This window comes from Thunnus thynnus, chromosome 9, assembly GCF_963924715.1.
Source record: "Thunnus thynnus chromosome 9, fThuThy2.1, whole genome shotgun sequence".
In the NCBI taxonomy this organism is placed as follows: domain Eukaryota; kingdom Metazoa; phylum Chordata; class Actinopteri; order Scombriformes; family Scombridae; genus Thunnus; species Thunnus thynnus.
Genome location: NC_089525.1, coordinates 24,416,852 through 24,427,063, shown reverse-complemented (window position 1 = coordinate 24,427,063; position 10,212 = coordinate 24,416,852). Strand labels below are relative to the sequence as shown.

Genomic DNA, 10,212 nt, shown 5'->3' with positions numbered 1-10,212 from the left:
ACAGTACAATGCGGTGGTTTCCAAAGTCCAGGCGTGCTTGGGCTTGGGTGAGAAAAGGGTGGCCCAGGAGGGCCTCGTCACTAGCAATGTCAGCAACCAGGAAATGCACGCTCACCTGCCGGTTATTGATCTGAACAGGGATGTGGGCCTCCCCCATCATAGGAACGTCTCCGGGCCCAACACCTAGCAGAGTCTTTACAACTGACGGCTGAAGTGGGGGACGGGCATCTGGGTGAATAGCATTATAATGGTGCAGAGGCAACACACTTTTCCGTGCTCCACTGTCCAGAACAGCACAGACATCCAGTTCATGCACTAGCATATGAATGCTCATTTCTTGATCATGGGTTTTAAGATGAAGCACAGTGGGCTCTGGGCAATCATGGGTGGCTGCTGGGGCTTGAATTCTGGTCATTTTCTCAGGGGAGGGGCAATTTCTTTTCATGTGGCCAATCCCAGAGCATTTATGACAACGAATATCCTCCCACTTAATATCCTTGCTGCTTTTCTGTGGAGTCGATGTGCGGTGGAAGTCCAAGGTTTTTGGCTTATAACTGACAGCTGGGGTGGCCACAACAGTCTCTGCTTCCTCTCCCTCAGTTCCTTCTCTAACCACAGCAGCACGGGACCTCCGTTCTGGTGTATTGTATGCCACTGATTGCATGAGGCTGGTGACCCGCGACACCGCCTGCTTGGTGGTTTCGTGGCGGCGTGCAATGTCATAAGCTTGGGCTAGTGTGCGGGGTCGCTGTTCTAATAGTTTCTGTACAATCTCTGCATCCCCTACAGCATTTGTAAAAACTTCAACGCCTATGGCGTCCTGCTCATTATCAGTCTTGTCACTGTAGGCTACTGACACTTGCTCATATATGTCATCCCTCAACACATGAAGAGCTTCACCTGGTTTGCGGACCCGCTGTCTCAGTTCAATGGCCACGGCAGCAGCGTGCTCTGAACAGGGGCCATAAGCAGTCTCCATCTCCTCCACCAGACGGCTGTAGTCCCACTGAGAAGACCGTGGATTTCTGTGGATTATTGCCCCTGCTGCACCCACCAGACAGAACTTAAGCTGAACAGCCATAGTCTTTTTGGACCAGTAATTTGCTTTAGCACAACTCTCAAACCGGTGAATGAACTCTTTCCATGGAGTGGTGCCATCATACTGACCAGGACGTAAGGTGGGGACTCTCTCCTTGTGATCATAGTCATCCTCACTTTCAGATGAAGGCTCATAGTATGTAGGACTGGGCTGGTGTGCACGTGACTTGGGCCGCTCACATTTGGGGAAGGAGTGCTTTAACTGCACAGTTTGATTATTGCCCTGCTCAAATGAATGTCCATAGTTAGTGTCTTTGAGTGAACAGCAGCAAGGGGTGTGCAACTGTGGGTATGTTGGGAGTGAAGAGTAACAGGGGACTGGTGTGCTCTGAGCAAAACTCCCTGGATGGGCTGATGCAAAGGGGTTTGCACTGGGTGTTGCAGTGGCCGCAGCTGATGGCAAAACTGTGCTGTATAGCTGTAATGGCTGGACATGGGCATGGTGATTGAGCACATGGGGGTACGAGTCTTTGCTTTTTGTGTCTGCCCCACAGTCTTGGAAGCAGTAACTTTCCCCGTCGGCATCAACAAAGGGATTAGTGCTCGCTAACTTTAGCCGAGCTGGCACATAAGATGTCTCACTCGTTTGCTGTTTCACTGTAACAGTCTCACTTTCACATAGAAAGGGGTTATAATGTCCATTATTTCCGTTCCTTTTACTCACATAGTCCGTTTTTATTTCCATTTCACTTACTGCAGTCAGTGACATGAACGGGTTGGAGTGACTGGTTACGTTTCCAGACTGATTATGCCTGTTATTGGCCGCGGTGCGCTGGTTAGCTGCCGCCATTTTAGCTTAGCTTCTTAGTCAGGCGGGGAAACACAGGAACTTTTGCGGACTTTTCCGGTTTATTTCACCGTTTTGCTCACCACTGCTGCTGCTTATCCTGTCGTGAGAGGGTCCCATCTGGGTCGCCAGTGTTAACCTTTCCTGCTTCAGCGTCCAGACCGTGGTCGGGAAGCACAGGGGAGACTTAGTTTACTGCTCCAGGGCCGAAGTCACCGCTAACTTCGGGGTTAACTCCCTCCACTTTATCAACAGGTAGCAAGCAAGAAACGGGAACTCAGCTTCAATCTTGAGGAGTTGCAGCATTTATTCTCTGTCAGAACAGCTCGAACTGTACATACACTGTGCTATTACTGTCACAGCTAACTGCTAACTTAACTCTCTCTCTCTGCTCCGGTCGCCCCTAACACAGTCACACACGCTCGCTCTCTCGCTCTCGCTCGACCACACGCATGCGTCACGCGCACTTCCTATGCACTGGGCTATTTCTTAAAGAGACTATGCCACTCGTATAACAATCCCCTGCAGCCACAAAACGCTTTTTATACAAACTTTTCTCACACATGAAGTAGTACTCCCCAACACATGTAAACAGACTTTGATGTGTAAAATTGGTGGAGTTCCCCTTTAAGGGAAATGGGGCATATTTACTTGATACATGACCCCACAGGATAAAATGATATTTAAGTTGGAGATATTTGTGTGTGGCTTCAACAGCTTGGATGGCATTTTCACACAAGCCTATCAGCAGAAAAGTCCATCTATATATTGACAGTGGGAGATTATTTCACATCAAGATCAAGTGAAATAAGAGCCATGATATTTAAAAAAAAACTTTTTTTTGTTTTTGTACCTTATATTTACAGCAGAGGTATTGTAAACAAAAGATCTGTCATGTTTACTGTAAGCGGCAGTTATAGAAACCCACAATGAGAATCAAATATGAGATGAGAGGGGTTCATGCTGGTTTTGTGTCACGTGTTTTGAAAGGTAGTCAAGATTATTTCCACTGTGGTACAGTGAAACATCAACGTAGTGAGAGGCCAATCAGGTTGCTCTGAAATTGTTCCCTCCCACTTGATATGATTACATTAAGGCGAATCCTCTTCTAATACAGTATGATTTAACTGCAGTCTCAAGTGGATTAACAGGAAAATGCTGATCATACTTTATTTACTGCTGATGCACAGAGTTGGGCGTAAGTATATGTAGAAAGGTCAGATTTACTCCAGATATACAGTATATTTAAAGTATTGTCATCCTCTTACAGTAACTTAGGAGACAGTGTATATGATTCTTGTTTAATGTCTTCTCAGGATGTGCAGACGATTGGATCTATGAGACAAAGACTGTTGGTGTTGGAAGTTATGTGACAATGACATGTCCCCGCAAGTTAGCTGAAACCTTGCTTTGGATCAAACTTGTGTCTGAAAATGTGCCTCAGGTCTTCGGAAGACTATATGGCTCTGAGAATGATCCTCGCATTACAGCCAAAGGAGAACCTGGAAAATTTGTTCTGCGTATTACTCCAGCAAAGCTTAGTGATACTGGAGTTTACTATTGTGTGAGAACACTACAACAAAAGTTGATATTTTTGAGAGGAACACATCTAAAAGTTGAAGGTAAATAGAGCAAAGCGTCCATTGTAATTTACATAAAATTTCCAGACTTGAACATATAAATTAATCTTTGAAGTTTTTATCCTTTTTTCAATTTCCAAGGACCAAGACCAAATACAGATATCATCACAGTCCCTCCATCTGATCCAGTGCGTCCAGGAGACTCTGTGACTCTCCAGTGTTCAGTCCTCTCGGCAAACAAAACATGTCTAGAAGAACACAATGTTTACTGGTTCAGTGCCAGTTTGGATAAATTTAACGCCAGTTTTATTTATACTCATGAAAACAGTAATGATCGAAGTGAGAAGAGTCTTGACATTCAATCTTTACAGAAATGCGTCTACGACTTCTCCAGGAACAATGTCAGCAGCTCTGATACTGGGACTCACTACTGTGCTGTGACCACATGTGGGGAGACACTGAGTAGAAATGGAACAAAACTCAACACTGAAGGTAACTGCATCAAACAATATTTCTATCTAATGTGGGAATTACCCTATTTATGTCTAGTTTGTATCCTTATTGTACTTTAACATCTTATTAAATAACATAAATAATAATTTAAAAAAATAATTAATTACACTTTTATTCGTTCTAAACTTTCATTATTTGCACCTTTTCATACTGTTTCAGCAGCGAACATCTATGATTTGCAGAAGGACAATACAGTTCTCTTTCTGCTGTGTGCTGCTCTGGCTCTCAGTCTGATTGTTATAGTCGTTCTCATTTATTCAATCAAGAAAATCAAGAAAAAATCTTGTGACTGTTGTAACGGTAAGAGAAGTCACTCATACATTGATTAATCAAACATATTTGGCAAAATTAGATTCACATGATTCATATGAGTGTTGTGTTTTTATTTTATAATACAGCTGCAGTTGATCTGCACACAAATACTGCAGCCAGTGGTGTTCAGCAAAGTTGGCAGGTAAGGTATACAAGCATAAAATGTAGCTGGAAAGCTTATCAGTATGTTTTTCTTTCTGAATAAATTTTGACATCTTTTATTTCACTTTTGACACATATATTTTTTATATGTTTTATATTACTCTCAGAGAGATGAGGACTCATTGGTTTATTCTACAGCAACATTCACAAGACAGAAATGCAAATCCAGGACAAGGGATAGAAAAACTGCAGAGAAAGATATTATCTACACTAATGTCGGTGCTCTCAGGTTGAATTAACAGTCTAAACACAAATTTGATGCTGATATAATGTTTATATGGCACATTGTGTGGGAGATATACTGATGTACACATTTCAGCTGTTGAGTTGGTGATTTTTTTTTTTTTTTTGATAATCTGCAACATGTATTATATTTACTTTTGCCATTTCATTTAAACATGTATATACTGTATATGTTTAAGGAAATTAGTTCTTGGTGATAGACCTATAGAGTAGGTGTCCCACATCTATGAATGTTTGTTTTATTGTGTGAGTTTTTATCAGAGTGTATATCATGTATTTTGTCTATTAATCTCCTGCATGACCAACATCTGTTTCAATGCCATGCCAAAGTATTGCATTAAAATGAATTGGTGGTTGTGTAGATGTGCTTTCTTCTTAATTAAGAAATATACATTATGACAACAGATACCAAACTAATGATTAAATTAAGAACACAACGTTTAACCTTTACTGCACTATTCTTTCCCAAACACTTTTTTACATCTTTTTTACATTCTCATCTATCTTAATTTTAGCCATGATGTGTTTATTTTAAAAATCACAATCAGTGTAGTTTGCCTCTAGTTTAATAAAGTTTGACTGACTGACTGAATGTCTTGTTTAATGATGAACTAATGCAGTGTCTGTTCAGAACGGGCCGATTGCTTGGCTTCCAGTCGCTAATTCAAAGCATAGAAAAATTAATACAGTTGATGTGAGGTGAGAATGAGTATATACACCAACAACATGAAAGAACTAACATTATATTATATACAGATGCTATAAATAATTAATACTCTAACAGTAAATAGATATTCTTTTCTCATTTCAAGTAAAATAAGGGCTGCATTTAAAAAGTAAAACAATGTGCATCCTAAAATGAAGTGGATCAATCGTATTGGTCTCTTAAAATGTTTCTATTTTCTGTCTGGAAGGCATAGTGGGTATGTTTGCTCCAAAGATTTGTGCTTTGTCTGTCGGGGTGCTCCACAATCACCACATTCTCGGATCATATGAGACAACCTGGTTTTGAACTGCCCGTTGGAAGTATTTACTTTGTTTTAGGCACATAACTACAGTCATTATGTATTGTGTTCTGAGCGCTTCCAAAACGCGGGTGACCTACACTCCACCATGTACCTGAACGCCTCCTGTGTAGACACAACAGTTGACTCACTGCTGCTACTGCTGCTGCTAAATGTGCTGCTCACACTGTGTTTGCTCAAAAGATTTGTACTTTGTCTGTAGAGGCACTTCACAATAGCCACGATCTTGGAACATATGAGACAAACTGGTTTTGAACTGCCTGTGGAAGTATTTCCTTTGTTTTACGCGCGTAACAGTCATTGTGTATTAAGCAATTCAATGGTAATGATGATAATCCCTGATAATGTGAAGACCGCAAAAATTTGGTTTCAATCATTGCTAAGTCTTATGGCTGTACCGGTTACTACCACTCCAAAATACTAAAAGCCTTGATTGCCAACAACAGGATCTGGGCCTCACTCGGCTACGTGACCCTCTTCCTGTGTCGCTATTGATGCACTGAGTTCAGTGTTGGTTTCAGTTCATTTAGATTAACAAATAGACGCAGACAGAAACTAAACCAAAAGTTGCTTCAAACAGTAGCATGCTATTCTCATACGTCCATATCTCTACTCTCATCTCCTGGTGTCTGCTCTCTAATATGTGACAGTCACATATTAGATAAGACCTGCCCTCTTGAAGCTTAGCAACCTATCACAAATGACAAATGGCAACCTGTGACCATGACATATGAATATGAAAATAGAGCTTATAACTAAATACAGGTAAAAGAAACTGCATTCCTGTAGGCGTTTGTTTGAGTTCAGGTGGTCAGAGTTCGGGGGTTCTTGGTAAATCTGATATTAACTGTACTGAAAAAAACATTGCAGGGTTAATGGTAAACAAGTAATAACCTTCACTAATCTTGTAAGCAGCCTGGATAGTTAGCATATCTGGATAGATAGCATCACAAACTTCTTAAACACATTATGACATAATAATTAAAGTTATATGTTAACAGTAACCTGCTACATTGATGGTCAGTTGTCCATGTTGAAACATCCCAGCTCATACTGTTGATACTTGTCATAGGCCTATGTATATTTGGTTGTTGTTCAGGACCACTGAAAAGTGTCAGTAGTTTTTGTCTTTGTAAGGCTGCATTCACACCAAATGTGTATATATATATATATATATATATATATATATATATATATATATATATATATATATATATATATATACATAAATTCACACACACACAGTGAATTTGTGTGTGAATTTTGATATGTACATATATATATATATATATATATAGAGAGAGAGAGAGAGAGAGAGAGAGAGAGAGAGAGAGAGAGAGAGAGAGAGAGAGAGAGAGAGAGAGAGAGAGAGAGGGAGAAAGAGAGAGAGTAGACAGAGAGATTGGTGAATTATCATGTGTACATATGAATTAAGTCAACTTTGACTTGGTAGCCACTCCTTCCCTTCCTTTCATCTCCCTTCCCTCCCCTTTCTGTTCCCTCCTTCCCTCTGCTGTCCGTAACCGTGGAGCGGCCCATACCAGAATGAAAAATGCCGGCAGTCCCACGCAGAAGCCCTGCATGTAGGGAGAGCAGCAGCACTGAAGTGACTGTTAGTGGGAGAGAGCATCATATCAGCACGGGTTATGTTCAACAGCACCCCACCTGAATGTGTCAGTGGAGTTCACTGGCCCCTCCCACCACTGTTCATGTTCATGTGTTCTGCTGTGTTGAAAATGTTTTAATAAAACAAATGACATTTTCCATCAAAGAGCAAAATCCTCCACCCTTCCCTCTACCACCTCTCAGGCCCTCCATGACACTGTGATGATAGCGGCCCAGCCTGCTTCATTCAGCTCATCACAGAGGCTGTGTAAGAGTGCACAGCCTCACTCGTTCAGCTGGCACCCCTGCCTCTCTTCCCACCGTTAGGGAAGCAGATGGGGGGCGGCCTCATTCAACTACGTGCTATGCTAGCCGGGAAAAGCTCAGCGCCAAGACCATGCACGAGTGCTATGTTAGGCACGATGTTGTGAGAAAGAAACACATCCCACCCGACACAGTGACACAGAGAAGCAGATCTGTCTCTCACTGTGCTCCCTGGCATCATCAATTAGACCAGCTAGCACAGCTCATCTCTCCAGCTAATGGTGATGAGTCTAACGGTGATGCATCTAATGATGATGCATCTAGCAATGTTACCTCTTCACTGAGGAATAAAGCTTTGTGCACACTCATTGGGCGGGGAGAGGACACTACATGTCTACTTAGTGTCAACACTGTCTCCCGCTGATCTTGTCGTCATCCCTCATGGGACCAACACACACAGCTTATTTCTCGGGTTAATGATGGCGTGGCCAGCAGCATTATCTCCCCCTTAAGGAGTAAAGCAACAGGCTCGCACACAAACCAAGGAGAGGAGACGTCATGTCTGTTTCACTCAGGGGTGCCGACTTCACGTTAAGAGGCAGCCCTCTGGCAAACGAGTGGGGGCAGATTTGGAACCGGTTCAGGAGAGTGGATGTGGACCTGTTTTCAAGTTGAAACAACACCCACTGCCCACTCTGGTTCTCCTCCAAGAGGATCCATCCCTGGGGGGGGGGGTGCGTTTGCATGTGCGCCTTGGCCGGGAGGCTGCTTTACATCTTTACTCCTCTTTGTCTCATTCCCCCTCTGTTGGAAAGAGTGAGACAAGAGCAGCTGTCAGTCATCCTGATAGCCCTGGACTGACTCCATTCAGTGCTGTGGTAAGCAGAGATGACCCAGATGTTGGCAGCCCAGCCCTGGCCCATCCTTCAAGTTTGGGGGGCTCTGTCGCAGGAGGCCGGCTTGATAGGTGCGCTGCCCACATTGGGCCAATCTCTCGAGACTTGGCTCCTGAGAGGGACAGACTGACAGAAGACCAGTCCAGGCGGCGAGAGCAGGATCCACCATAGCTTGCTAAAAGCAAAGTGATTGAGATTCAAATGCTGGTATGAGTAAAGGAGATTAGACCTCCTGACATGTGCAGTGAGAAAGGTTTTCTACAATATCTGGTTGAAAAAGGGCTGATTCATGCCACTGTTAAAGTATATGCAACAGCTGTTTCCTCCTGTCATGAGGGTTTTTGGGAGTTAGGAGACAACACTTGGTGATGACAGCTTTGCTGATTATACTGACTTCAGCTAAGAGAGTTATTATGACCGTGTATTTTACCTTTTGGTTCCATGGTTTTATGAAGGGTAAGTGAAGTGGAGGTGCTTGATATTGAAGATGTGCCAGTAAGTGGGCATTCATACCGAAAACAGCCTTGCATTAAAAAAAAAAGCAGGGGGTTAGTGCAGGTGTGTTGCTTTAGATAACAGAGAGATGATGAAATACAATCCTGGAGCTCATTTCACAAAGTGTGCAATATGCAAGCTGAAATTTGCAACATTCCCTCTCTCTTTAATTTGAACACATTTCACTTATCAAAACAGCGTCATACTTGCGACCCATGCGTGATGACTAAATATATCTTCAATTTTGTAAGCAACAAGAATTTGTGTAATGTGATGCAATGATGAAGGATTTTACAGCCCTGGAAGGTTGAGCCAGGTTCAGCTTTTTTGCCAGACCACTTGCATCAGCACCTTCACAATGGTCTCATTCAAAAGAATGATGGTCTCACCCAGATCCTTGTGGCATCTTCTCACAGCAACTATCATTAAAAAGCAAAAACCCCTGTCTACTCCTGTAAATGGTTGTGATGATACAATCATGTAATGTTATTGCATTTGCATTGATGAACAGGTCAAACAGTTGTGCTCAGTTGTGCTCAGACTTCAGACTGAGAGTGGGACAGGAAGAAGAGCCCCTTTTGAATTCACACCTTATTTTAAAAGCCGAACCACAATAATACTAAACTCCCCATACATTGTTCCAGTAAACAAACTGTAACTAAGTGTGTGTGTGTGTGTGTGTGTTTGTGTGTGTTTGTGTGTGTGTATGTGGTTGTGCATGCGTGCGCAAGGGTAAAGTATAAAGTACAAAGCAGGACACAAAGCACATAAAAGTATTCATCACAGGACTTTTGAATTTTGTAACTGTTACTTCTCCTCTGTGCACTCTCTCTGTATGTCACTGTGTATTTGTCTTATGCAGTGTCAGTGTGACTGTAAGGTCAAAGAGAGAGCAATGTGTGTTCCTGTTCTGACTAGGGTGTTCACCAGTGGGGTAGCCAAGGTTTTCTTTATGTTAATTAAGTTGGTATTTTTACTGTAAGTGAAAAGCTTCTAGTCTAGTCTCTCTGTCATAAACATGCTGCCTCACAGCAGCAAGGTCTTGAGTTCACATTTCGGCCCTGATTCTTTATTCGCTGAATTTAATTGGGCTTTCTCCCAGGTTCACCTCCCTCTCTCAGATCAAAACATGCAGTTACTTCACCTTAACCATGTTGTAACCATGCTGTAAAAAAATGGCATCGAACATTTGAAGTCAACATTGTCTTCATCATTGATGTAATCTTGGGTGT

General features: G+C 42.4%; 1 long non-coding RNA gene across 1 annotated transcript; it reads left to right on the top strand.

Moving 5' to 3' along the window:
• The first annotated feature begins 2,513 nt into the window (after positions 1 to 2,513).
• Positions 2,514 to 4,438, top strand: LOC137188787 (uncharacterized). The gene is made up of 4 exons (XR_010929519.1): positions 2,514 to 3,083; positions 3,202 to 3,507; positions 3,607 to 4,278; positions 4,377 to 4,438. It is a non-coding gene; the product is annotated as an uncharacterized lncRNA (long non-coding RNA).
• Positions 4,439 to 10,212: the final 5,774 nt, after the last annotated feature.